Source organism: Choristoneura fumiferana, chromosome 15, assembly GCF_025370935.1.
Source record: "Choristoneura fumiferana chromosome 15, NRCan_CFum_1, whole genome shotgun sequence".
Taxonomy (NCBI): Eukaryota; Metazoa; Arthropoda; class Insecta; order Lepidoptera; family Tortricidae; genus Choristoneura; species Choristoneura fumiferana.
In genome coordinates, this window is record NC_133486.1 from 1,211,137 (window position 1) to 1,237,747 (window position 26,611).

The window sequence follows — 26,611 nt, forward strand, 5'->3', positions numbered from 1 at the left end:
TGTGATTTACTCAATCACGAACACTAATATAAAAAAGACTATGGAAAAGTCTAATCTCTACTCCCCATAACAGCAATTGTGTCGTAATGTTGCTAAAACAATACGCTGCAGCCAATAAAACTGTAACAAAAATGTGCGAATACTAAATTAAGAAATTACTTCATCCATACATGTATGGTTTTTTAATAGAACAAGAACTCTTCGAACATCACTGGCAAGTTTATTAAAAACAAATTTTAACATAAACAAGTTTTCCACTCTTTTATTGTAGTTTACTCTTTGCATTTTCTTTACCAAAAAAAAACCGTTTAGTTTACATTTTCTCTAATTTTGTATTTTATTCAATAATTACCTGGTGGCAGAAAAAGTATTGTACGCAACGTTGTATAATTAAATCGAAAAAGCTCGTGGCGTCTTCTTCTTACGATATTCGCTACGCTCACCCTCACCCACGACACTCGCCTTTTTTGATCCCTCTTATACAACTGTTGCATGAAATACTTCAGCAGGATGTACCCTTACATACATAGCAACAACAGACTACTAAGAACAGCGGACAACTAACAAGTTCGCTTAGCAAAATACCATATACGGGACTTATCACGCTATTTTTACACAAGTAATATTTACCTCGACGTTGAAATAAAAAAGCATAAGAATTTCAACCGGGAAGATGGGTATAAGCTTTCATCTTCGTGGAATTCTGTTATTAATAAGTGTCGGCGTCGGGATGAATGTTCGGAGGGACGATCGGACGTTGTTAGTGTTGTGTGTCGGTGTGATGGGGTGACTAATAAAAGTGACCAAGTGCGGGTAGTTCGTGATACGAGTGCCGGTACTATTAGTGATCAAGTGCGGGTAGTTTGAAGACTCGCGCTGCTAGGCAGACTTGACACCCCACACTTCAGTCTACTCGTGACCACGGCAACTGTAACGTTGCCGAAACGTCGAGGTAAATATTACTTGTGTAAAAATAGCGTGATAAGTCCAGTTTATGGTATTTTGACTATGAGTGAGAATCACGAAAGTTTAAAACGTTAAGTTCGCTTAGCACCTGCGGTTCATGTAAAACGGAGGATCCTCTATGTTGATCTTACAGAGATAATAAGACAAATAGAAATGTCATCGGCGCTCCATCTAGAATAGGTGTAGGTGGACCTTTCTCTTAAAAAGGTTTACCCCTAACTTTATTCTGGGATTTTGAAATGTTTATGTTACATCTACTCAGAATCACGAGTACTGTCGATTTTAATGGGTGAATAAAGTGTCCCAAAATTTTGTATTCCATTCCGTTACCTTCCCCATATACACTTATATGAGAGTAACGGAACGGAAGTACATAAGATATATGCAAATTTTGGGACCTTTTTTGGGACCGCCATAGGGGTTGTAGGTAGGCTGGCTATGTCTTCGTAGTAGATACATTGTGTCTTAAGGGCGGTAAATAAGGAATTACGAACGAAAGTCTATTATTATTATTTTTTTTTTATTCGACTGGATGGAAAACTAGCAAGTGGGTCTCCTGATGGTAAGAGATCACCACCGCCCATAAACATTAGAAGCCCGAAGTCGAAGACTGAGGGCTTTAATGAGTCGATGTTCGTAATTCTAGTACCGCCGTGCGACATACAATTTGCGAATAAAATTGAATATTTTTAAAAGAAAAACTACTAAAATTGTTTACTCACAAATGTGATGAAAAACATTGTATGTCGCACGGGTGGTACTAAAACTACGAACATCGACTCATTAAAAAAAATCTCTCTTCTAATACATTCTCGTTCGTAATTCTTTATTTACCGCCCTTAAAACACAATGTACTATTGTTTAATTGACAAAATAAAAAGTACGTGTCCAACATTTTCTAATAATCTAACTTTACTAGCTATAAACAAATATACAAGAAATTACTAGTTGAAATGTTATAGATTTACTTCGCATGCCATTTCTATTCCCTATTTACAATTATTTCTGTGGTTATTCCTATAAAGGCATAATAACAACACGGCACGTATATAAGCGTGGCCACACTTGAGACTAATATTTGCCCCGTCGGTCGTTGTATCCCAGGGATGCTTTTTCGGACAAATGGAACATTCCCTGGACGGGCATAAGCTTTGTGTCCCGGAAAATAATGAGGTTGTTGGAGAAAATACTGAAAGCTAGCCTTGAGCTTAGTTAAAAAGAGGATTATGCTAAATATTTAAAATGGGCCAATCAACTTTTTTACCGACACTAATCTGTCCGCGACATTTTTCAAACAATTGCAGATTTTTGTAAGTAAACATGTTTTTTTTGTTGTTTTACATGTCATCCTACGTAAGTTCAACCTATTAAACTGTGAAATATATATTTTTAGTAACGCCAGAGACAATTTTGGTAACGCAGGAGACGCCCAAAGTGTCGGTAGTTGATTGGCTCAAATACATAAAGTGAGTGTGACATTTTGTTGGATTGTTTGGTAATTGAATCTCTGGGATAAGATATCAGTTGCGTAGTGTCATGACAAAGCAATACGATTCTCGGGTGATGATAAATATGGCAAAGGTTGTGTACACAAAACAACTGCGAGATATTGCATGCGAAGACAAACCTATTAACTAACTACTTAACCAGATGGATAATTTCGTATTTCTTCTCTCTGTTCCCCATACATTAATTGTTATTGTGTATTGCAGTGTTTGAAATTTTGTTTCGTCAATTAATGTTTTGGTTATACAATGTAAAGCTTGTTAGATAATCATCTTAAATACATAACTAGCACAGGTAGGGGCCAAATTACATCCTGAATTAATTTTATTGACCATAAAAAATAAATTCAACAATACAAGAGAAGCAGTGATCCCCACACTAGGCACAGCCTGTGTCGTGGAGATCCAGATCTTAGATAATTAACAGAAGGTGCGGCTCTTGATTCAGTATGTAATATTTATCCACATTAGGTCCTTACATCACACAAACCCAAAAGTTTGTCAACTTACAGCGTGAAAGCGGAGGAATTGCAGGAACATAAATGCATGAGTTGACTGAGTTGCACGTACGTTTGCTGCCTATACAACAATTACAATTAGTTATTTATGTGGCTGGTGCATAATGAGAGGCATTAAAGTACGAGTGTGGTTTTATGAACGTTTCATAATAAGATCACACGAATGTTTTAAAGCCTAATTATGTATAGCCGCATACATAACTTTATCTACATGCATATCATAAGTTTTCTATAATATGTTCAGATATGGCCTGTATTTTGACTTTGACTTTGACTTTGACTTTGACTTTGACTTTGACTTTGACTTTGACTTTGACTTGACTTTGACTTGACTTGACTTTGACTTTGACTTTGAATAATTATTATCTACATGCATGTCATAAGTTTTCTACAATATGTACAGATATGCATTGTTAAAAAAAGTATTACCGATACTTTAATCTAAACATTAAGATGCACTGTACTTTAATGTGAACATTATGATGCACCCGCAGATACCAGGTTTCTTAATAAAGGCCATTTGATAGTCGTTTCTGAACATATAATAGGGAAGTTATGATATGCATGTAGATAAAAATAATTACTCACCCGCAATCTTACGATACGTCTATAGATACGGTCGCGGGTGAGCAAAGTAATCGTTTACGGAGTATTAGTTCATTTGAAGAAATATAGTCTGTCTTCCTTGTAAGGAAGGCTGGATTTCCTGCACCTTCTACACAATGAGGCCAGTTGTACCCTGTACTATCGATCGGTTCATTATTCCCTCGCCTCACGTCCTTTCCTCGATCCTAATATAATTAGAAGTACCTTAGTACTCCGTAAAAATGCCCCCGACCCCATTAGGAGACGCACCGTGAAGATTTCGAAGCCGCGGGTCTGATTGTAAATCAAAAGTAATTTTATTAAATACTACCTAGCTGCGGCCCGGGATTTCGTCTCCTAATGATTAGCTTATAAAATCAAAATCAAAACATTTATTCTGTAAGTGTTTCTTTAGGCTCAGAGTTGCTCAGCGTGCTGTGGAGAGAGCTTTCTTTGGGGTTTCTCTACGGGATCGAATCAGAAAAGAGGAGTTACGTATAATGAAAAACAAAGGGTCACCGACATGGCCAAGCGAATTGGCTCGTTGAAGTGGCAATGGGCAGACCATATAGTACAGAGAATAAATGGCCGTTGGAGCCGAAAGGTTCTTGAGTGGAGACCGCGGATTGGCAAGCGCAGCGTAGGACGTCCACCAACGAGATGGACGGATGACCTGGTTAAAGTTGTGCGTTCTCGGTGGATGCAAGCCGCTTCCAACCGAAGCAACTGGAGGTCTATGGGGGAGGCCCATGTCCAACAGTGGACATGGGCCTCCCCTAAGGCTCTCCACTCTGACCGGTCTTGTGTTTTTCGCATCCACCGCGATCCCGCGATCTTAACCAGGTCGTCGCTCCATCTTGTTGGCGGCCTACCGACCGCTCGTCTCCCGGTCCGCGGAAGCCATTCGAGAACCTTCTGACCCCATCGGCCATCAGTCCTGCGAACAATGTGCCCGGCCCACTGCACTTCGCTCTTTTATATATCACTTTTATACTACCAGCGTTTTCGGAAAGACCATCATTGCCATGATAATTGTCTTGAAACTCTCATTCCACAAAACTTAGAGAAGAGCCCGTTCAAAGCAACGTTTTTTGAGAGGCCATAGATCAAACTATCATGCTACCATGGCTGTCTACTCAAACCTCTTATGAATACAATGTGTCTCAATACTCTCAATCCTCTGGACAAAGACGAATAGAACGTGTTGATTAGGGTATTTCTATAACCCATGATCCTCATCCCATAGGCCACGGTATTAACGAAGAAATGTCTGATTTACGATACTTCGAAACATCTACGTGGATGATAAAACATAATAATAGTAGATCGTAGAACAAGAAAATAAAACGAGGCGTTCATGTAGCCACCCGAGCTGGTACGGCGAGGGTGGATGGACACATCGAGGGGAAAATGGGTTTAATGCTCAAGTTTTACTCTGCTTTTCACTTCGATAGCGAGGAAATGAAATGGCAACAGTGGAAACAATTGGTCACTTACAAGGTACTTTTTATTTTTCATGCAATGCTACATAATTATATTTTTTTAGTTTTATTAAATATTAACAAAATATATAGATACTTTTTTTGTGGCTGTTGACACCCGATTACTTTGGTCTTAAACGAAGAGTTTACTTTATGCACTAGAGCATAACAAGTCATTTTATATCGTCTAGATCCAGCATAAATATGAACTTTAGGAGCATGAGAAGTGAAAAATATTTTTATACGTTCGTATATCAGATAATTAACAATATCGGAATATTCCTAAGAAGAAACTCTACTAGGGATTTCGATTTTTTTTTTTATTCGACTGGATGGCAAACGAGCAAGTGGGTCTCCTGATGGTAAGAGATCACCACCGCCCATAAACATCTGCAACACCAGGGGTATTGCAGACGCGTTGCCAACCTAGAGGCCTAAGATGGGATACCTCACGTGCCAGTAATTTCACCGGCTATCTTACTCACCAAGCCGAAACACCACAGTGCAAGCACTGCTGCTTCACGGCAGGATTAGCGAGGATTGTGGTAGCTTGCACAAGGTCCTACCACCTGCACAATTTATCCTACATTATCTCAAGAGGGACACGTTGTAGATTCCACTTTTTTTCCGATGCAGAAACTGTCATAACAAATTCTAAAGCACTTACTCTGCTACTGTTACTGATTAAGAAGACAAAGTAAGTACTTTGTATCCTTAATCATAAATTATACCGACCCGCTGCTCGGTTCAACAACGCCCCAAACTTTATTTATTCCCTTTCAATCCATCCTTTCCTTGTTAATTTCTTTGACAATATCTCGAGGGCCAAGCCCGGAAAGTGTTTGTTTCCGGCAATTTATGGATATTCCTAATCCCTTCACTCAATCAAGCGTGTCTATTGATGCACCATCGGCAATATTTGAAGCTCGAACTTTTATATCTCCAATGATAAGTTTACCGCTTATAGGAAACCGCTATAAACATTACATAATATTCATATCGTGCAGGCCTAATCACGCAGACCACACAAAATGATAACACGTTTAAAACTCTACGAGTTCATCCTCAAAGATAACATCCGTTGCCAAACAAATGCCGTACTGATATCAAGCAAAAGCAATCATCATCATCATCATCCCAGCCTATATACGTCCCACTGCTGGGCACAGGCCTCCTCTCAGAACAAGAGGGCTTGGGCCATAGTTCCCACGCGGGCCCAGTGCGGATTGGGAACTTCATACGCACCATTGAATTGCTTCGCAGATTTGTGCAGGTTTCCTCACGATGTTTTCCTTCACCGCAAAGCTCGTGGTAAATTTCAAATGTATTCCGCACATGAATTTCGAAAAACTCAGAGGTGCGAGCCGGGGTTTGAACACACGACCCTCGGCTTGAAGGGCGATAGGTCAAACCACTAGGCCACCACGGCTTTTTCAAACCACTAAGCCACCACGGCTTTTTAAGCAAAAGCAATAACACTGTTAAATTTTAATTGATTGCAGTTGGTAGGACCTTGTGCAAGGTCCGCCCAGATTGCTACCACCATCTTGCTCGCTAATCCTGTCTGCAATACCCCTGGTGTTGCAGATATTTATGGGCGGTGGTGATCTCTTGCCATCAGGACACCCACTTGCTCGTTTGACATCCAGTCGAATTTAAAAAAATATATCAAAAATAAACTTAGGTATTCAACAAACAATAACAATATTTTCTGTTTATCGAAACTTATTTCTTGTTCACACAAAAAATGCTAGCTTTTAATTAAAAAATCTGCCAGGTGCAAATTGTCTTACGCACAAATGGGTTCCGTACCAACGCTCCATACAGTATAGAAAGTACTTATTAAAACTGATCAAAAAAGTTTCCGATTGTAAGTACATTGACAAAATAAACTACACTAATTTACTAAGCTATAGTGCCTACTTAGAACCTTCTTTAATTTCTAACATTACGAGTTTTTTATTACTTACTTGCTTAGAGTGGTCACAGTATGCTATGAATACTTATAATAAATTTAATGTCTGGTCCTGTTTCACCACTTAACCTTATATTTTATTAACCCCCGACGCAAATAGAGGGGTTTTATAAGTTTGACCGCTATGTGTGTCTTTCTGTGGCACCGTAGCTCTTAAACAGGTGTACTGATATGAATGAGTTTTTTTTTCTTAGACATGTTTCATCAAAATCGGTTTGACCGCTTTTGAGATATTGAACTTTGAAGTCGGGGGTTTCCAACTTTTCGCTGGTTAGGTTATGTGACAAATATCAGGGTGAAGCCATTGTGCGACTATTGATATTCCATACGTCTCCCAAAAAGAAAAAAAACCCTTTAAATTAATTTTAATAGCGAAATTGATTATGATAAGGTCCCACCTTGGTACACGATTCAGCTTCTTCAACTGTACTTTCTCTACAGTTCAAAAGCAGCTCTCCGTTAGATAGACGGGCGGACAGACATCGGAGTCACAGAATAAGGGTTCTAAAAGAATATCCTCATCCTTTAGTTACGGACCCCTAAAAACTTCTATTAAAAACCACTTTATTTCTCGATAGTGTTTACCGTTCAATCTATTTCACCTGACTTCAATAAAAGGTCAGTTTATTATAGAATGCGTTAGATTCCTTCGTTATTTAATAGACAACCGAATAGCCAAGTAGGTAAACCTGACTGCAAAGCTTGAAGTTCCGAGTTCGATCTCCGGTCGGGTTAGATATTTCTAAGAAAATTACGAATGTTTGGTCTCGAGTTCAGCGTTGAATAAATAGTTCGCATACTCTTCGCTAGTTATACCGTATTTTTTGTCCGAATCATCGTTTGTCATAATTTTTTTCCCATTGAAACTTAACTTATTCTAAGCCTAAAACCTAAATTTACAAAGCTTGTGTTAGGGGGTCCATATCGGCTCGCATATTATCGAAAGTCCGAATGTAATGTTTGTCAGAATGATCGTTTTGTCATAACACTTTTTTCTCAGAATCCAATAATTATTCAGAATTGTTATAAATTATACCTAACCTAACCTATAGTATTCTATAGGATGACCATTTAAAAAAAAACAGATTATTATAAGTTTTATTTTTGTTTGCTTTAAATAACAACGTTTAGTTTTAGTGTAAGCCGTGGTGGCCTAGTGGTTTGACCTATCGCCTCTCAAACAGAGGGTCGTGGGTTCAAACCCCGGCTCGCACCTCTGAGTTTTTCGAAATTCATGTGCGGAATTACATTTGCAATTTACCACGAGCTTTGCGGTGAAGGAAAACATCGTGAGGAAACCTGCACAAACCTGCGAAGAAATTCAATGGTGCGTGTGAAGTTCCCAATCCGCACTGGGCCCGCGTGGGAACTATGGCCCAAGCCCTCTTGTTCTGAGAGGAGGCCTGTGCCCAGCAGTGGGACGTATATAGGCTGGGATGATGAGTTTTAGTGCTAGTTCTAGTCTTAGTTTTAGGTGGTACTTATAGAGCCAAAATAAACCTTTCTTTCTTTCTTTCTTTCTTTCTATTAAATATCCTAGTTTCAACTATAAAAAGTAAGACTATTTTAATTCCAGTTGAGTTTGTACTCGTAAGCTGGCCAATCACAAGGTTGTATTTATCGACGCCAGCCATACGACAAAGGAAACCTTGCATCAATATGAATCGCACGCAACTCCCACCTTTAACTAACTAGAAAAATATAATTAGGTTAAAAAACTCGGAACCCGAAGCTGAGTTCATTGCCGAAGTTGCTAAGTTAATTTTATTGAGAATTGGGAGTCTGAATAAATTTCCATTTCAACTTGGATCAATCATGGTTAGCATTGGGGCAAATTATTGCTTCATTTGGATAGACGTTTGAAGTTGAGGGAAAAATACTCGAGTTTCGTTTGTTCATGAACAAATAGGTCTGAGCGTTTATAAAGAAACCCGCTAAAATAAAGTGAATTCCAGTGGCGTTCTTCTTTTGATACAATTATTTGAGTCTCGCAAAAATGCGAAATCTGATGTAGAAATAGCGGTTATGGTGGTTTGAGACATGTTATTTTTTAACCGCCAACGCAATCGTGATATCGTAGCTCTGAAACAGATGAACCGATTTCAATGCGGTTTTTACGTGATAGCGAATTTTTTTGTGAAAGTTTTAAGCTATGTTTGATAAAAATCGCTTCATCGGTTGAGATAATTAACTCTGCTATGACAATGACAACAAATTTCCAGCCTTTCTAAGTTAGTTAGATTAGTTACAAGTTGAAGGTGAATACAAGGAAATTCAATATGTACTCGTATCACACTGTGAGAACGTTCTACGGTGGGTCAGGAATCAAATGGTTCGACTGTACTACAAAAGTTTAAACTTTACATACCCATAATAAAAATCGAAAATAAAAACTGAAATATAGATGCATAGAAAAGCCAGAAAAATAAGACCAGTGCTAGGAATCGAACCCAGGTCCTTGGCATTCCGTGCCACGTGCTATACCACTACACCACCACTGGACAGTGATACAGACACGAATTTCTTCTATGCACCACATATCTCAGCTTGTTTGTTTTTTTTTTCTTATTTAGTCACTTAAGCGGCGACACTAGCGACATCTATGTTGTAGCCCTCATCGAGAAACTTTCTTTTTTCATTCTTAATTTGATTGCTTAATAACGACATCTCTTGTCCGGGTGAGCGGTTAGTTCCAATGGGGTGCTGAAAGTTTCTCGATGAGGGCTACAGCATAGATGTCGCTAGTGTCGCTGCTTAAGTGACTAAATAAGAAAAAAAACAAGCTGAGATATGTGCATAGGAGAAATTTGTGTCTGTATCACTCGGTGGTATAGCACGTCGCACGGAATGCCGAGGACCTGAGTTCGATTCCCAGCGCTGGTCTTATTTTTCTAGTTCTTCTATGCATCTTTCAGTTTGTATTTTCGATATGGGTTTTACGGGATGACCGTAAAAGTAACAAATTTGGAGTTGAAATAAAAAATACAAAAAGATTATAAAAAAAACAATCTTTACATACCCGTCATATCCGGCTTCTACAAACTTGATATTCGGTAAAATCATTGACATCTTCATATGTACTTTACGGCACTAGACTGGCTGTTTGGAACAAAGCGCGGGGCGCAACAATCATCCATATTCATCATCATCATCATCCCAGCCTATATACGTCCCACTGCTGGGCACAGGCCTCCTCTCAGAACAAGAGGGCTTGGGCCATTGTTGCCACGCGGGCCCAGTGCGGATTGGGAACTTCACACGCACCATTGAATTGCTTCGCAGGTTTGTGCAGGTTTCCTCACGATGTTTTCCTTCACCGCATAGCTCGTGGTAAATTTCAAATGTAATTCCGCACATGAATTTGGAAAAACTCAGAGGTGCGAGCCGGGGTTTGAACCCACGACCCTCTGCTTGAGAGGCGATAGGTCAAACCACTAGGCCACCACGGCCATCCATATCATCCATATTACTTTGACAGAACCCCTGTCACGGACGTCAACCAACCATAGTGATAGGTTCACAAATCCGCGCTGTGAACAAATTTTGTGCGCCGTTTTGATGTCAGAAACATGCAGTCTATATATTAGATGTCGATGGGTAAAATAGTAGTAAAAAGGTGAAGACTGTACGCACTCTGAATCTCAACTTGAATAGACCGAAAACTTTAAAATAACAAAAATAATAAAACTCTTTAAATTATGCTCGTTTTCTTAGTTTTCGGACGCTTTTTTCCAAAGATGTCAAAAGTCCGTCCACGAAAATCAAAATAGTGACAAATCAATACTTGTCCTCGAAATACGAAGCTGCCAGCAATAGAATAAAGAGATTATGACAAAAAAGGTTAATATATGGCAGCGTAACGCTGCTGCGAGTGGCGACCGCCGATCGGCAAGCGCGGCGTGGGACGTCCACCAACGAGATCGACGGATGGACCCGGTTAAAGTCGCGGGTTCACGGTGGATGCAAACCGCTTCCAACCAAGGCAACTGGAGGTCTATGGGGGAGGCCTATGTCCAGCAGTGGACGTCCTACTGCTGAGATGATGATGATGTAACGCTGCACTATTAGTAATTGGATAAATACGGGCTTTTATTTCCAATGACTAAACGTACAAGCTCTCTAACTCAATAAAAACTTTAGTAGTTTACCATGAAAATAAAACAGACTGCAATAAATAGAGATTGGATAGTCATAGTTTCAATCCGCTTCCACGGCTAGGCGCTTTTTATGGGTACCATGTAAGGGATACAATGGCTTAGTCTAAAAGGGCGTATATGCGTTGCAGTCTAAGAGCTGTAGACATTTGACACTAGGTACCTATGTCAAGCTGAGGAACGATTTGCCCTTGCTTCGTAGGGACTCCGTCTGTAGCCGCGTTCAGTTTTTTTCTTATTTAGTTGCATTTTAGTTTTAATTTCATTTAAGTAAGTGGTGCAATTAGTTTTTTTTTAATAAAATTATTAAGTTTAGTAATCTTATAACTGCACATGAAATTTAATATTCACGTAATTAATTATGTACTTAAAGTCATTAAATAGTCAATAATTGTCCTACCTAGGGATTCAAACTATCTACAAACCAAGTTTCTTCTAAATCGGTTCAACGGTTTAGCAGCAGTTTAAAGTTTAAGAAGTTCCCAAAAAAACGAATGGCTAAAATGCAGATACTTCATTTATATTATCTAGCTTGTTTATTTTTCCTCTTCTCAGACATTTAATTCAAAGATTTTTAGAAGTCAACTTTCTTTAGGAACAATTTTTGACCAAAAAAATTACCTATGTATTTAAAAATTCAAAGAACTGTCAAACCCAAAAAGGCTTTGAGCATAGATTGCATTTGGATATCATAAAGGAAGCATAGTTCAAGTTTTTACGCTGTCTCATTCACCTATCCTAAAATATGTACCGGCTCTCGGACTATGAGCGTTGTGTACAGATACGTCCTTTTCGTTAGCAGGTAAATTGGAGTTCGGCGGAAACTAATTCGAACTGGAATTTGTTAGGACTTGTTCGGCGGTACTAAATAGAATACTAAAGGTCAATGGCCGTGCCGTTAGTTGTAATGATTTTCAGTACAATAGGTAAAGGTTGACCAGGAATATAAAAAAATCTGACGCGAGGGCAGCACTTCTACGTTTTATAATGCAACATTCTTTACACTTACTATACTATACCTACCAGTCATATTGACAGCGGTGTCAGTGATGTTATTTAAATCCATACTAATATTATAAATGCGAAAGTGTGTTTGTCCGTCTTTCACGCTGTAACGGAGCGACGGATCAACGTGATTTTTGGCATAGAGATAGTTTATGGGCCGAGAGTGACATAGGCTACTTTTTATCCCGGAAAAATGCACAGTTCCCGAGGGAACAGCGCGCGATAACCGAATACCACGCGGGCGGAGCCGCGGGCAAAAGCTAGTCAAATAATAAAATTTAAAGGAATATTTTCTAATCCCTCTGACTTTTCTATGACAAATACTTTTATACATTGTGAATTATTTTCCTTTCAAGGCTTTGGATAATCTTCGGCATTTCAACGCACAAAAACACAAAGTAAAATAGGACGCGTTAACAACGTTAAACTTTGACAGCAATAGACAGATGACGTTTGAATTTAGTGTTACCAGTGCAAGATATTAGTTCCATTGGTTTTCCGCAATATGGCGAGGTTTTTTATTATTCTGGTCAGCCTTTTACAATACCATACCGAATTTCATCTAAATCGGTTTAGCGGTTTAAACGTGAAAAGATAATAAACAAACAAACATACAAATACAGGAAATACAAATTATAAAAAATTATAAAATGTTTAGTTTTGCGTTTTTGTTGTTTATTGTTATTTTTAAATTTTGTTGTATTTGTGTGTTTTTGTGAATGTGTATAAAAGTTTTCTTTCTTTCTTTCTTACAACACAATGACTCTTTATTGAACATCAACACATAGTAAATACAAATGTATACATAGTCGTAGCATGAAAACAAACCAATTTCATTTTAACCTCGCCATCACGTGGAGGGCGGGTTTCAAAAACTACGCAAAATAGGAAAAAAAACTTGAGTAATTCCACACAAACTGATTTCGCTCGCAGCACGTCCCTAATGGGGAAATCGCGTGCCTCAAATTTTGGATTTCAATCCCAACTTATTTCGTGGGTTTCAGTATTCACGTGTTTTGTATTGATTTCGCCGACTGCATGCCATTTTGATGGAAGATAGGACTTAAATATTTTTCGAAACAGGCGTTTGCGGAGGTCGATATCAATGTACAATAATATATAATGCAATTGCTTTGCTCACAAGAAATGATAATGAGCTCTGGTTGAGTTCGAAACGCGTCAGTGTAATCTGGTGGTGGTAATCGATGGGTTTGTGTGGTTTTGTGTGTTACAGTAACGCGGTGGAGGAACTACATGAACACACATTTCTTGCATAAACTGCTGGACGTCTGTAATCACTCGTAGGCCACTTTTAATCCCGATATTCCCACGGGATCGGGCTAAATCCCGAAAATTCAACCTCTAGGATGAAACACGAAATATGGCGCATATATTTTAAAACAACGTTAAGTAATGAATCTACGATTTAATCCTTGGGAATTCCCGCGGGACATTCAATACATCCTGCAGTGGAATTTTTATTCAACTGCCGGCCCAAATGAGTAAAATCTAGTGAAAATATATTTTTTCTCAAAAATGACCGTAAAAGTTGACAAGAAGATATGTAAGAACATATCAGAAGGTGAAGTGCATAGTTTATGGTCAGCGAAAAATTAAAAAGTTAAAAAGATTGCAGGCGCGCTAGCTCGACAATAATGAATTAGCGCGCCTGCAATCAGTCACATATTTTTTTTAAGTTAAAAAGGCCATGGGAATGTTGGCACAAGTCGTATACAGCCAAGGCTAATGGCCGGTATCAGATATTTTGTTGGAACTCCGGACTTTTTCTATTGGGTCTGAAATAGCTTGTGGTGTTTTCGGTGGAAAAATACACCTGCAGTTTATTTTTAATGAAAAAAGGCGGGAAAGCATAAGAAAAATATTGGAATAAAATTAAATTTTATAATATATTTTGAGAAAAAGTTCATTCTATTTCATAATTATTCACCATTTTTGAGAAAAGCTTTATATTAGTCTCGGCTTGAAAAGCAATTGCTGGCTTCGTATTAGTTAATACTCATACTCAGCCAGCAATTGCCTACTTCCAGGCCACGACAATAATCTACCATTGACGACCGAATAGCCAAGCGGTTAGAGAACCTGACTGCGAAATTGAGGTCCCGGTTTCGATTCCGGCCGGGCCAGATATTTGTATGAATAAAATAAATAAATATTACGGGACAATTCACACCAATTGACCTAGGTAGTCCCAAAGTAAGCTTAGCAAAGCTTGTGTAATGGGTACTAAGCAACGGAATAATACGAATGTTTGTTCTCGGGTCTTAATATGTACTTATTTAAGTATGTATTTATCTATATACTTATGTTTGTTCGTTGCCTAGTAGCCATAGTAGGTAAGTACAAGCTTTGCTTAGTTTGGGAATTGGGACTAGGTCAATCGGTGTGAACTTGTGAAGTGTCCCATGATAGTTATTTATTTATTATTTTAAAGATTTAACTCCAAAAAAAACTCTAGCTTACCTTCTGACGAGAGCAAAAAAAACAAGAGCCTCTATTACTTAAGAGCACGTAAATATTGAACCACGTACAACAGGCCCACAAACTAAACCAATTAAAAGTTTCCACCTATCTGATTCCAGGATCATTAGAAGGGAAATTAAACCTTTTTTAATGTCGGTAAACACGAATTACATAGATACGGAGATAAAATGTACAATGTAAACTTTACATCATGAAAACTTTCCATTTAGTACGTTAGTAAAACAAAAAAATGTTAATAAATAGATTTGGTCAATTTACAACAACTACAGTAAGGTAAACGTTCAGCAGTGTCTTTTTATCCAAATTACCGCAGTGTTTGAAGTCAAAAGTCTTTGACCAGTGTGTGTTGCCAGTGATGACATACGGATCTGAGACGTGGGCGCTAACGATGGGCCTCATGAGGAAGCTAAAAGTCACTGAAAGGGCTATGGAGAGGGCTATGCTCGGGGTTTCTCTGCGGGATAGAATCAGAAATGATGATATCCGCAGTAGAACTAAAGTTACCGACATACCTCGAAGAATTGCGAAACTGAAGTGGCAATGGGCGGGGCTCATTGCTCGCAGGACTGATGGCCGATGGGGTCAAAAGGTTCTCGAATGGCGTCCGCGGACCGGGAGCCGAGCTGTCGGTAGACCTCCAACAAGATGGAGCGACGACCTGGCTAAGATCGCGGGATCGCGGTGGATGCGAAAAGCACAAGACCGGTCTGAGTGGAGAGCATTGGGGGAGGCCTATGTCCAGCAGTGGACGTCTTTCGGCTGACATGATGACTTTTACGGTCATCCCGTAAAACATAAATTGAAAATACAAACTGAAATATAGATGCACAAAAAAACTAGAAAAATAAGACCAGCATTTTCGTTTATTTCGGGGATCACTGAAACGGTTTTGGCGATTTTGAAATGCTGTGTGATGGTCTGATGGTTTTTGGGTTTTTCATTAATACGATTCACTTGGCATATTTATGTAGGTAACTATGAAAGGTCCGACAACGCAACAATCAAGTGTCTTCAACAAAAAAATCAGGAAAAAAAAAACATTTTTATCGGACAAAACCGCAATGACACATACTTTCCTTCGTGCTGTCCATTTATACTTATAAATTTTTGTGTGCCTTATGTTGTGAATAAAAGTATTTATCTTCAAATTATCTTTCTTTCATTTAATTATTGATGATGGTATACTTTATACTAGGCTAGCACCTGGACAGATTTACGACCTAACTTTAGATCCAATCCAAATGAAAAGCACCAAAGCTATCAATAAATCTCAATGGAATTAGGATTTCGATTTGGACCACGTGTTTTTTGGATTTCGTACCCTAAAGTGCCAAACATGGTCTTATTACTAAGCCTCTGTCTGTCCGTCTGTCACAGGACACTATCTTATCTTTTAGTAACCTAACTACTCTAACCTGCCTTCTCAGGGTCTGAGACTGTCTCCATACCGTACAGACAGACAGTTACTGTGCACTTATTTTGGATGGCGAACAATTTTTGAATTTTCATCCTCTTTGCTGTCGGTGGCTCATGGCGCAAGTCCTTTCGACCGTAAAAAGGCGGCAGTCAGCAACACTTTAAAAAAACTCTCGTAGGACATACGAGTATATTGGTGCCGTTGTGCTCCATTTTGTAAAATAAATGTTAATTGTGATTATAGATATTGTATATATTTTTGTGTTTAAATAATAACAAACTTTGTACTCCTTAAAACTAGCTATTGAAGTGGTTGTACGGACTATTGCGGTACGGACCTTAGCGAGCGTCATACATCGAAGTCGGCTTCATTGAGGTATGTTCTTCATGAATTGATCTCTAGACATATCGCCGCTGCACAGAACGCACAGAAGAACAAATAAGCTAATGCCTTGGTAACAGTCACTATTCGAAGGTTTAATCAACAGTAACTATTAAACTTTCGCATTTTTCCGTCCGTTCCGTCCGATTTACAATTACACACTATCTTTGGTGTTAGCTATTTGTAATAATATTGTTGTCTTATGTTGTGAATAAATAATAAATGGAAATTTTGTTTTCACGCCCGTAATAACAAACTAACCACTATACTTCAGTCAGGACCTTTGTCTACAGTGGCGCCAACTGGTGAGCGCGAAAACGGCTGCCCTCGTTGACCTAGGACCTAGTCTCAAACTAAGCAAAGCTTGTACTATGGATCAAATGTATAAATGTATTTTCTTTCTTTCATTGATATTATAAGGAAGGATTGTTGTTAATTCACCGTACTAATTTACGGTGTTCAAGAAATTTGTGTAATATTCTCCCTAAAGTACATACGTATATAAGCGTTAACCCTATAGCATTATCAACTATAGCATAACTCGATTTATGATATTTTCCACGTTTTATACGTTGCCTCTGGCATACCATTCCCGTTCGCATATTAATTGGCCACCATAGAATTCTCATGTCGACACGCGATGCAACGCCTTTCTGTTATATAAATAAAAATTTCACCTCTATAATGGGTAAGTATATGGCTACTGAAAAACCTGCAGTTTACTAAGCTAGTTTTGCGAGACAATTATAATTTAATGAATCAGGTGTTCATTTGCGGTGGTCCATATTAATCCTACTAATATTATGAATGCTGAAAAGGATAGACGGATTTGGACAAAATTTGGCAAAAAGTTAGTTTATAACCTGGATTCAAACATAGGATACTTTATATCCCGATATTCCCACGGGATAGGGATAAAATCTCTAAATAACAACCGCTGGGCTTAGAGTCACGAAATTTGGTATGTAGGTAGCTGGACGTCTGGAATAACACATAGGCTACTTTTTATCACGATGCTCCCACGTGATAGGGATAAAACCTAGAACTAATAACCGCTGGGCTTTGTTTTTAATGTAACGTCAATGAAAACCATGATTTATTTTTCGGGAATTCCCGGGGGAATTTTTAAAAATCCCTAAATTTTATTTCAGCTGCTGGATTTAATGATTTACGTGTGCAAATCCGCGGGTAGACACTAGTGGATTATAATATAAGCAACAGCCTGTTACCCGCGAGTCCGTCCGCGCAGAATTCGTTTATCGCTATCCCGCGGGAACTATGCAACTTTCCTGGATAAAAGCTATCCTATGTCCTTCCCCGAGACTCAAAATATCTGTACACCGAATTTCATCCAAATCGGTTTAGTGGTTTAGACGTGAAGTAACAAACAAACAGACATATATATATATATATATACATATATATATACGTCAGTGTAGTGGTGTGATAGTTTGATATGTGTGATTTGTGTGTATTCTCACTGGGATTGGGCCGAACTTTGTTTTACATTCGGTTTAACCGATTTTCGGAACATTCGGCACTAGAAAAACCTTACCTACTTGTACCTACTATATTGTCTGAAATTAATAGAAAGCATGTCTATCATATCAGTAGAAAATGCAACAAAAATTCAATAAACTTAGTAGGTAACCTTTACTTTTCATAAACATCTTGATTACAATTACAATTCGTAAATTGAATTTAAAAAATTGTTTTTGGTTCACAATTTAAACAAATTAAACATGGAGAAACATTAAGTATTTTTAATCATTACAGGGTTTTCAACAATCTGTCTACTATTTAAAATTCACCTAGAGGCAGGTTATTCAACCGAAGTTCGGCCGAATTTCGTATTCGGCCCATCACTAATTCTCACAGTGTTGAGGCAAACAATATACATTATTTGTTGCATAAATGTAGCTATCGTAAGGTCGCCGGTGAGCAAAGTAATTTTTTATAGTTCTTAGAGACAATGTCCGTGTTGCACAGAGAGCAATGGAGAGGTCAATGCTCGGGATAACTGTCATGCATCCAAAAAGGAATGAGTGGATCAGACGAGTCACAAAAGTTCGAGACGAGGTGAAAGAGATCGAGACGAATAAGTGGAGATGGGTGATGAACCACGATCGTTGGGCGAGGCGAACACTCGAGTGGAGACCTCGTGAAAACACTCGCAGTAGAGGGAGACCACAAATGAGGATGGATGCATATATGGCTGTCGATCGCCAGGCGTGGAGAAGTGGAGAGGAGGCCTATGTCCGAAGATGGACTGCTATGGTTGGATGGATGGAGAGACAATGTATACTTCAAGACGTCGTTTTGAACATCGAAACCGAAACATCGAAATCTGTTTAATTACCACTAACGACCCGCCCCGGCTTCCCACGCGTACGACTTTAAGAAAAAACAGGTGAAATAAAAAGAAACTAACAAAAAGGTGTAACATCACATTTTTCGTCTCCCGTTCTCCATAACTATATCCACACAAAGCCGAAGCGTATTACAGGTTATGTAATTTATATAACAAACTTTCCTTGAAAAATTGTTCAATCAATGATGAAAACCACCATTAAGATCCATTCCATATACTTAATTTAAAAGATCTAAGCGTGCATAAAGAGAGACATATGGCGGGAGGCGGGAAGTGACTTCATTTTGTTTTATTTAGATAAAAACAGATAGAGATAGTACTTGAGTCAAGAAAAACATAAATCTTTAACATTAACTCAACTATTTAAAGATGATTTTATGAACTTCTCGGACCAGTATTTCTGTAAGGAAGGCAAGGGAAAACAAATTACTATTATCCATATCCGTCATGGCGGTTGGCAACTAATCGTCAACCGAAGACCACGGCCACTCTGTCAAGAGCAACGATTTAGAAGACTAGACATTATGATGGAGAAAGTTCGAACCAATCTATCGAAAAATTTTCAATTTGTAAGTGTAATGTAATCCATTTATATTTTCCTGAGGTCAAATGGATTATTTTACTCTTTATACGACACGTGAAAGACATTTCATCTTAATGTTTTTTTTATTCTACACAATAAAGTGTTTTTCTGTGCCTACACTCCGTCTAATAAAAAACAAATAAAATAAATAATTTTTCACCTCAGCACCTCAAAAAGGCAGGTTTTGCTATGAGAAATCAGTGAGCAAAATCGCATTTTGCTCACTCCGTGAGACAAAGTAACTTTTTAATTTTTTTTTTTAAATGCTGAGTACAGTGTTGGGTCTACTCACTGAATTCCAAATATTTGAACTTTACTTTGATCTGTCATTTCACTTCAACTCGAAAAAAGCAAGAGATAGGATCAAATTTGTCGATTACAAACTTAAATTAAATTTTTGGTATTAAAAATATATCGAAATATTTCCAAAATGTAAATTTTCCCGATCTTTTAATAAAGTATGAAACCTCGTTGCACGAAAGCCGCTTCTCTTGTTTTTTTTTTATAAAAGAATTCCGTATACTGCCTCTACAGTATAATTATTATTTGTTAAATTGAATGATTTTTTAACAAATCTATTTATGTTTATGTAATAGAAATCTTAATAAAAATCATATTTAATGGTTTAATTGTTCAACCTTTTCAATTACCCCGAGATGAGGCTTTTTGCAGTATTAAAAAATAAGTGTGACATTAGTACAAGAAGTTAAGATTGCATGTTATGAGTATGCAATTTGTATTGTAGCTACTGGACTCTTTTTATGGTTTTAAATGTAATTATTATATTTGATAATAATCGGATTCTATTTTTAAAAAATGTGTTTGTTTTGTAAACAGGTAGGTATATGTGGTTTTATTCTTATGTTACATTTAAATTATGTTCTCGCTGCTGAGGTGAAAAATTGTATGTGTCACACGAGACCAAAGTTTTTTTGCATCTCGTGTATTTCAATCCCTTGCTGATCTCAGGATTCTAACCTAGAATCACTCGCTAACGCTCGTGATTCAATTATAGAATCCTTCGCTTACTCGGGATTCAAAATCAACACTCGCAACAAAAAACAACTTTGCTCTCTTGTTGCACAAATAACTATTTCATAGGACCCTTTCCGTAGTCTATTTACCTACGTTATAATTTTTAATGCTCTTTCTTTTCTTAGTGTTTACAGAAAACGTAAATTGAAGATGGAATGTAGAGTTGGCATTAAATGGAAGTACCTCGTTAGCCTGTTCCGTAATTCTTTGCATATTGTAATGTGGTTAGTGCAAACTTTTATAATAAGTACCAGGGATTATTAGGTAAGTAAATGATACGTTACAACTTCATCATCTCAGCCTATATACGTCCTACTGCATGGCACAGGCCTCCTCTCACAATGAGAGGGCTTGGGCAGTAGTTCCCATTCGGACCCAGTGCGGATTGGAAACTTCACACACACCATTGAATTGCTTCGCAGGTTTGTGCAGGTTACCTCACGATGTTTTCCTTCACCGTAAAGCTCGTGATAAATTTCAAATGTAATTCCGCACCTGAATTTCGAAAAACTCGGAGGTGCGAGCTGGGGTTTGCATCCACGATTCTCTGCTTGAGAGGCCATAGGTCAAACCACTCGGCCACCCCGGCTTACTTACGTTATAACTTACGGCACATAATTAAATTAAAATTACCCAATTATTTAAGAAAACACATGACGTTAGCTACAATCAAACACTCACCTTTTACATGTTTAATCAACCAACACTACACTTCACTATAAAGCACTTATAAACTGCACGATCACACCACCATAAAACACCCAATTTAAGAGTTTCAAACGCGCGCGAAAAATAACGTTCCCAATTTGAATCCACTTTCAAAATGGCCGGCTGTTTTTTATTTGTTTTTATAGTCGTTACTTTTTAATTCGCGTAGTTTCGGAGGGGCGAAGGCGAACGCGCGACCGTCCTCTCCCGCAGAGTGCTACGAACTAAGGCCGTAGTAACTTATGCGCAACGCAACGCAAACAGCCGCTTTTTCAGCTGCAGTTTCATGTTTTCTCTTGAACTTTCAAAGCAACGTGCTACGAATTATCTTTATAGTATTAGAAGTAAGGCACATTACACATTTTTAAACACACAGATAACACGCAAGTATTCAGTCTGTGTCGTCAAAGTTCGCAGAGCAGAAAAGCTACACGAAGCATTTCGGCCCGGTTTTATTTGGAACCCCCATAACTTAAAATCTGTTTGGCCTAGATACTTGCATTTCGGCGTTTTTAGTACCTTCACATGTTATTTATCACCTCTGCTGTATTTCTATATCTACGCTCTACGTTGTCGTACAAATTGCAGACTGTTGTGATTACGACTTTTTTACAAACTAATTAGCAAAGTAATTTTCATCTACTAGGCCTCGAATTAACTTGACATCCCATACGGATAATGAATAACCATATAGCGAAGAGAACAGTCGGTATAAAACTTTAGGTGAATATTTTCGGAAATAAACGACACAAGTGATATGGAATCCTACAAAAGGTCCGATTTTAGCTAAAATTAGGTACTCTGTTTTTTATATCCACTGTCTAGGCTTGGCTATTTATAAGATTTCACTACTTTTTATTGACAAATTACGTAGAAATAGCACGTTTTTTAAACAATGTTTTTGTTAGGATTAAAACATTTCTAACAAACATTTATTTCTAGCTCTGCCATCTGCCATTGACCTTCTGAGGGCGGAATGAGAAAAAACATAAAGAAAAAATACTGGCTGAATTTATCCTCAAAGGTCAAATTAAGCCAGCGACTCCACCTGACTTGGGACAACCAGTTAATCTAGAACTGTTGTTTTTTTTTCTTAATGTTAGCTAATAGGTTGTATGTACCGAGGTTACAGCTGTAAGAACGTGGTTTATAAGATTGATTTATTAAAAAACCGGTCAAGTGCGAATGAAACTCGCACTCCGAGGGTTCCATACATTTTTGAATAACCTGCCTGAATGGCAGATCTGAGCTACACATTTGGCCGCAAAAATAAGTTGGTTGTAATTTTGTAAATGGAAAAATAGAGGGAATTTCAAAGAAAAATAAGAGATTTCTGTATTTTTGACTTTATTGGTAAAAAGCCGAGTACTGCCTTTTCGCAACGTAACGTTTGGCAACCTGTTTCATTTCGCAACTTTTCATTTCGCAAACTCTAAAACTGTAAATCCTGAAATATATACAGTTTCAGAAATATTAAAAAGTTGGGAAATGAAAAGTTGCGAAATGAAACAAATTTCAAATTAAATAAGTCAATGGGATGTTATCATGTGACGCAATCGGAAGTTACTTATTGTAATGAGATGGGTCGAATCTGAAATGAGGACCGACAAGAACGAAGGCACCGACATATCCGAGTGAATAAGGTGCTACAATGGGTAGGCCAAATAGTACGGAGAACAGATGGCCGTTGGGGTAAAAAGTTCAGGAATGGATACCGCGGATCGGCCAGCAGCACAGCGTAGAACGTCCACCAACGAGATGGACGGATGAACTGAGGCCGTATTGCTTAACGTTCATCAGAACGGGGCATCAGCCCGCGATCGCAATTAAATAACAGTTTTTGTATGCGAAAACCAGCACCGAAGAAAGCCAAAGCAGTTTTATCTGCGAATAAAGTTATGGCTACTGTCTTCTGGGATGCTCATGGTGTAATATATGTTGATTACCCACAGAAAAGTAAAACAATCAACGGCGAATATATGCGAATTTATTACAGCGATTTCATGAAGTTTTGATGGAAAAACGACCCCATTTGGCGAAAAAGAAAATCATTTTTCACCAAGACAACTTACGGGTGCACACATGTGCAGTTGCTATGGCCAAAATTCACGAGTTGCGTTACGAATTGCTGTCGCATCCGCCTTACTCTCTGGATTTGGCACCCTGCAACTATTTTCTTTTCCCAAACTTGAAGAAATGGCTTGTTAGAAAAAGATTTGGTTCGAACCAGGAAGTCATCGAAGAAACCAATACGTATTTTGAAGGGTTCGAGAAATCGTATTATACGGAAGGTATCGAAACGCTAGAAAAACGATGGACTAAGTGCATTGAGCTACATGGAGACTACGTTGAAAAAAAAAATACTTTTATCGAAATAAAATAAAAATAAATATATATAAATAAGTAATATATTTTTTACCAGACTTATCACTCTGCCCTCGTACTTACAATACAGTAAAAATATTCTTTACTAGCTAGGGCTCCGCCTGCGTGGAATTCGGTTATCGCCCGCTGTTCCCTCGGGAACTGTGCATTTTTCTGGGATACAAGTAGCCTATGTCACTCTCTGACCCATAAACTATCTCTAAGCCAGAAATCACGTCGATTCGTGGCTCCGCTTCGACGTGAAAGACGGACAAACATACAAACACAAACACTTTCGCATTTATAATATTAGTATGGATAATGGATTGCACAACACAAATCAATACAATTTTTTTACATTGAGACAAAGTCAAGGTAGACACAAAAAATACATAAAAGATAAGCAAAATAAATACAAAGATATAACCTACTTTAAATCAAAAAAGAAAGAAAGAGTATTGTATTGTAATCCAACATAAACAGATGTCAGTGTCTCGCCTCAGGTTTAGTTTTTCATTACCTATTATAATATCTTTGCTACAGACAACAAACCATAATCTACGTCCTGGGGTAGCTCCACAAACATTTCCTGTTACAAACAGTGACTCTCGGTAAAAGTTAGAGCCAGTTCCTGTAAAGTCACCCTCTGCAATTAACGAATATCTTCCTGATTTTGACGTCCATTCTTTCTTACAATGCTACAGTGAATTTATGCGAATTCATAAGAAAATTTTGAAATGAAAGGCAAAATAGAAGAACAGTTGTATGCTCAGAGTAGCTTTGCAAATTAATTGAGATGTTTCTGTGGGCCCATATCGGCTCGCATAATTTTAAAAAGACATAGCGTGTACCTATTGTTTGTCATTACTATTTTCCTGAGTTCATTAATTGCTCAGAATTGTTGTAAAACAAACCTAACCTAACACAAGCTATAGAATTCTACAGGACGACCATTTAAATATTACTGACAGATTTACTGCTTCGGCTTCGGCTTCGGCGGAGAAAAATTTATGACAAATATTAACTAACTGTAATTGGCTCTGTGTCACTAATTACAGATTCATATTGTTGTATTAGCTGTTGGTACTACTTTAATAAATAAATAATAAATAAATTTGCCGGCGGTTCTCGAGCCGAGTGGAATGCTGAGGGATGATGGCAAGAGACGAGATGGAGCTACACTTGTGCCCTGGAGTCTTAGACGTGCTCTAGTTTGGGACGCCACTTGCGTGGATACGTTAACTCCGTCTCACGTCACAAGCACCGCTCGGAGAGCTGGGGCTGCAGCCGAACAAGCGCAAATAATAAAGTCCAGAAAGTACTCACAGCTATGCGCTAATACGAATTTGTTGCGCTGGCTGTAGAGACTTTGGGCCCGTGGTCGTCGCAAACAAAGAAACTGTGCAAGGAGTTGTCCACAAGGTTGGTCCATGCCACTGGTGATCTCAGGGCTGGCTCCTACTTTGCCCAACGGCTAAGTCTCGCGATCCAGCGTGACAATGCTGCCAATATCCTGCGATCCTTGCCGCGGGTCAACTGCGATAGTTTGTATTTTTAAATTAGTTTTATTCTCCTACTTTTTTATTAATATTTGTAACTTAATCTGTTACATTTTTAGTTGCTATTTTGTCAGTTTAGTTATGATGTATATACTGTGTTAGTTTAGGTTAGTTTACTATAATAATAATTACATTAAGGGGCTGTTTCACCATCCATTGATTAGTGTTTCCTTAGAATAGGCGGAGACGGCATCACATTTAACCGCCAGTAAACACTAATCAATGGATGGTGAAACAGCCCCTAAGACTTTTCCTCCACCTCCACACTGTAAGAACACACACAAATCACACAAACCCATCCATCACCACCACCACACTACACTGACGCGTTTCGAACTCAACCAGAGCTCATCTTCGGAGTGACACAACCGTACACCATGCTACCAGTTGTTAGACAACATGAACACGCATATTTTGCATAAGCTTAGCTATGGTAAGGCCGCGGGTGAGCAAGGAAATTCTTTTAGTTCATTGATATGGACCTCCGCAAAGTAACGCCTGATTCAATAAATTAGCTACGCTTGAGTTGGAAAAAATGTTTTTCATGCAATTTAACCAACTCTAGCGTAGCTGTTTCGCACGACTTGGCCTCACTACTTGGCGGAGGAGCAAGACAGATTTTCCATTTATTTTAACATGGACCTCCGCAAAGTAACGCCTGAATCTATGCAGTATTTAAAAACCACTTTCACTTCGTCCAGTTTTAAAGTTTACAAATACAACATGCTAATTTGGAAAACTATGTTCTTTACCTATTGATCAAAGTTCCGGAATACTTAAATGGTTTAAAAAAGAAACATGCAAATTATAATTATTTATCGTACCTACAGGATTTTTTTAAAACCATTTAAGTATTTATTTGCGTCAAAGAACCTTTAGATTTGAGTGTTTTCTTAGTGTTACAATATCAATAGAGAAGAAAGAAGTAACATTGCTAAACGACTCATTTTATTAGTTGGGCGTTCTTGCCAATGTTGCCCTCTGGGCTATTTTCGGGAGCAAGGAAGGAGGGATCATTTAATTTTATATTAGGATAAAAGTAATATTTTTTATGGTTCCTTACCACAAAAGGAGAACGAACCCCTATATCACTTTTTTGTCCGTATGTCTGTCCGTCAGTCTGGATCCTTTTTGTCTCGTGGAGGTATTTAGCGTCATGTATGTCTTTATCTGTTCTATGTTTGTTTTCTTTCTTTATTTTCTTTGTTTCTAAATTAATATCAGATACTAAGGTCAGCAATCCCTTGAAGTTATGAAGAAATTTAACCTACTAGTCGCAATCAAAAGTTTAAAAAGGTGCAAGGTGTTTTAATGCAAATTGCCGTGGAGCCAGTAGCCTGTAGGGTACCCTGTAGGGTATTTCCAGTTGTCCTAGAAACTCTCTCTCTCTCTCTCTCTCTCTCTCTCTCCCCCCCCCCCTCTCTCTCTCTCTCTCCCTCTCTCTCTCTCTCTCTCTCTCTCAATAAAAAAAAACTTCATAGGTCTGCCCTCAGGCTTCCAGT

The 26,611-nt window shown here is 38.2% G+C and overlaps 1 protein-coding gene across 2 annotated transcripts in view; it reads right to left on the reverse strand.

Annotated features, from left to right (window-relative positions):
* The window catches only part of LOC141435664 (uncharacterized), a 410,065-nt gene extending 388,675 nt beyond the window's left edge, over positions 1–21,390 (reverse strand). For both annotated transcript variants that reach the window (XM_074098407.1, XM_074098404.1), the window contains exon 1: positions 21,160–21,390. The gene's annotated coding sequence lies outside the window, so the exon portion shown is untranslated. The remainder of the gene's footprint in view (positions 1–21,159) is intronic.
* Between the last annotated feature and the right edge of the window lie 5,221 nt (positions 21,391–26,611).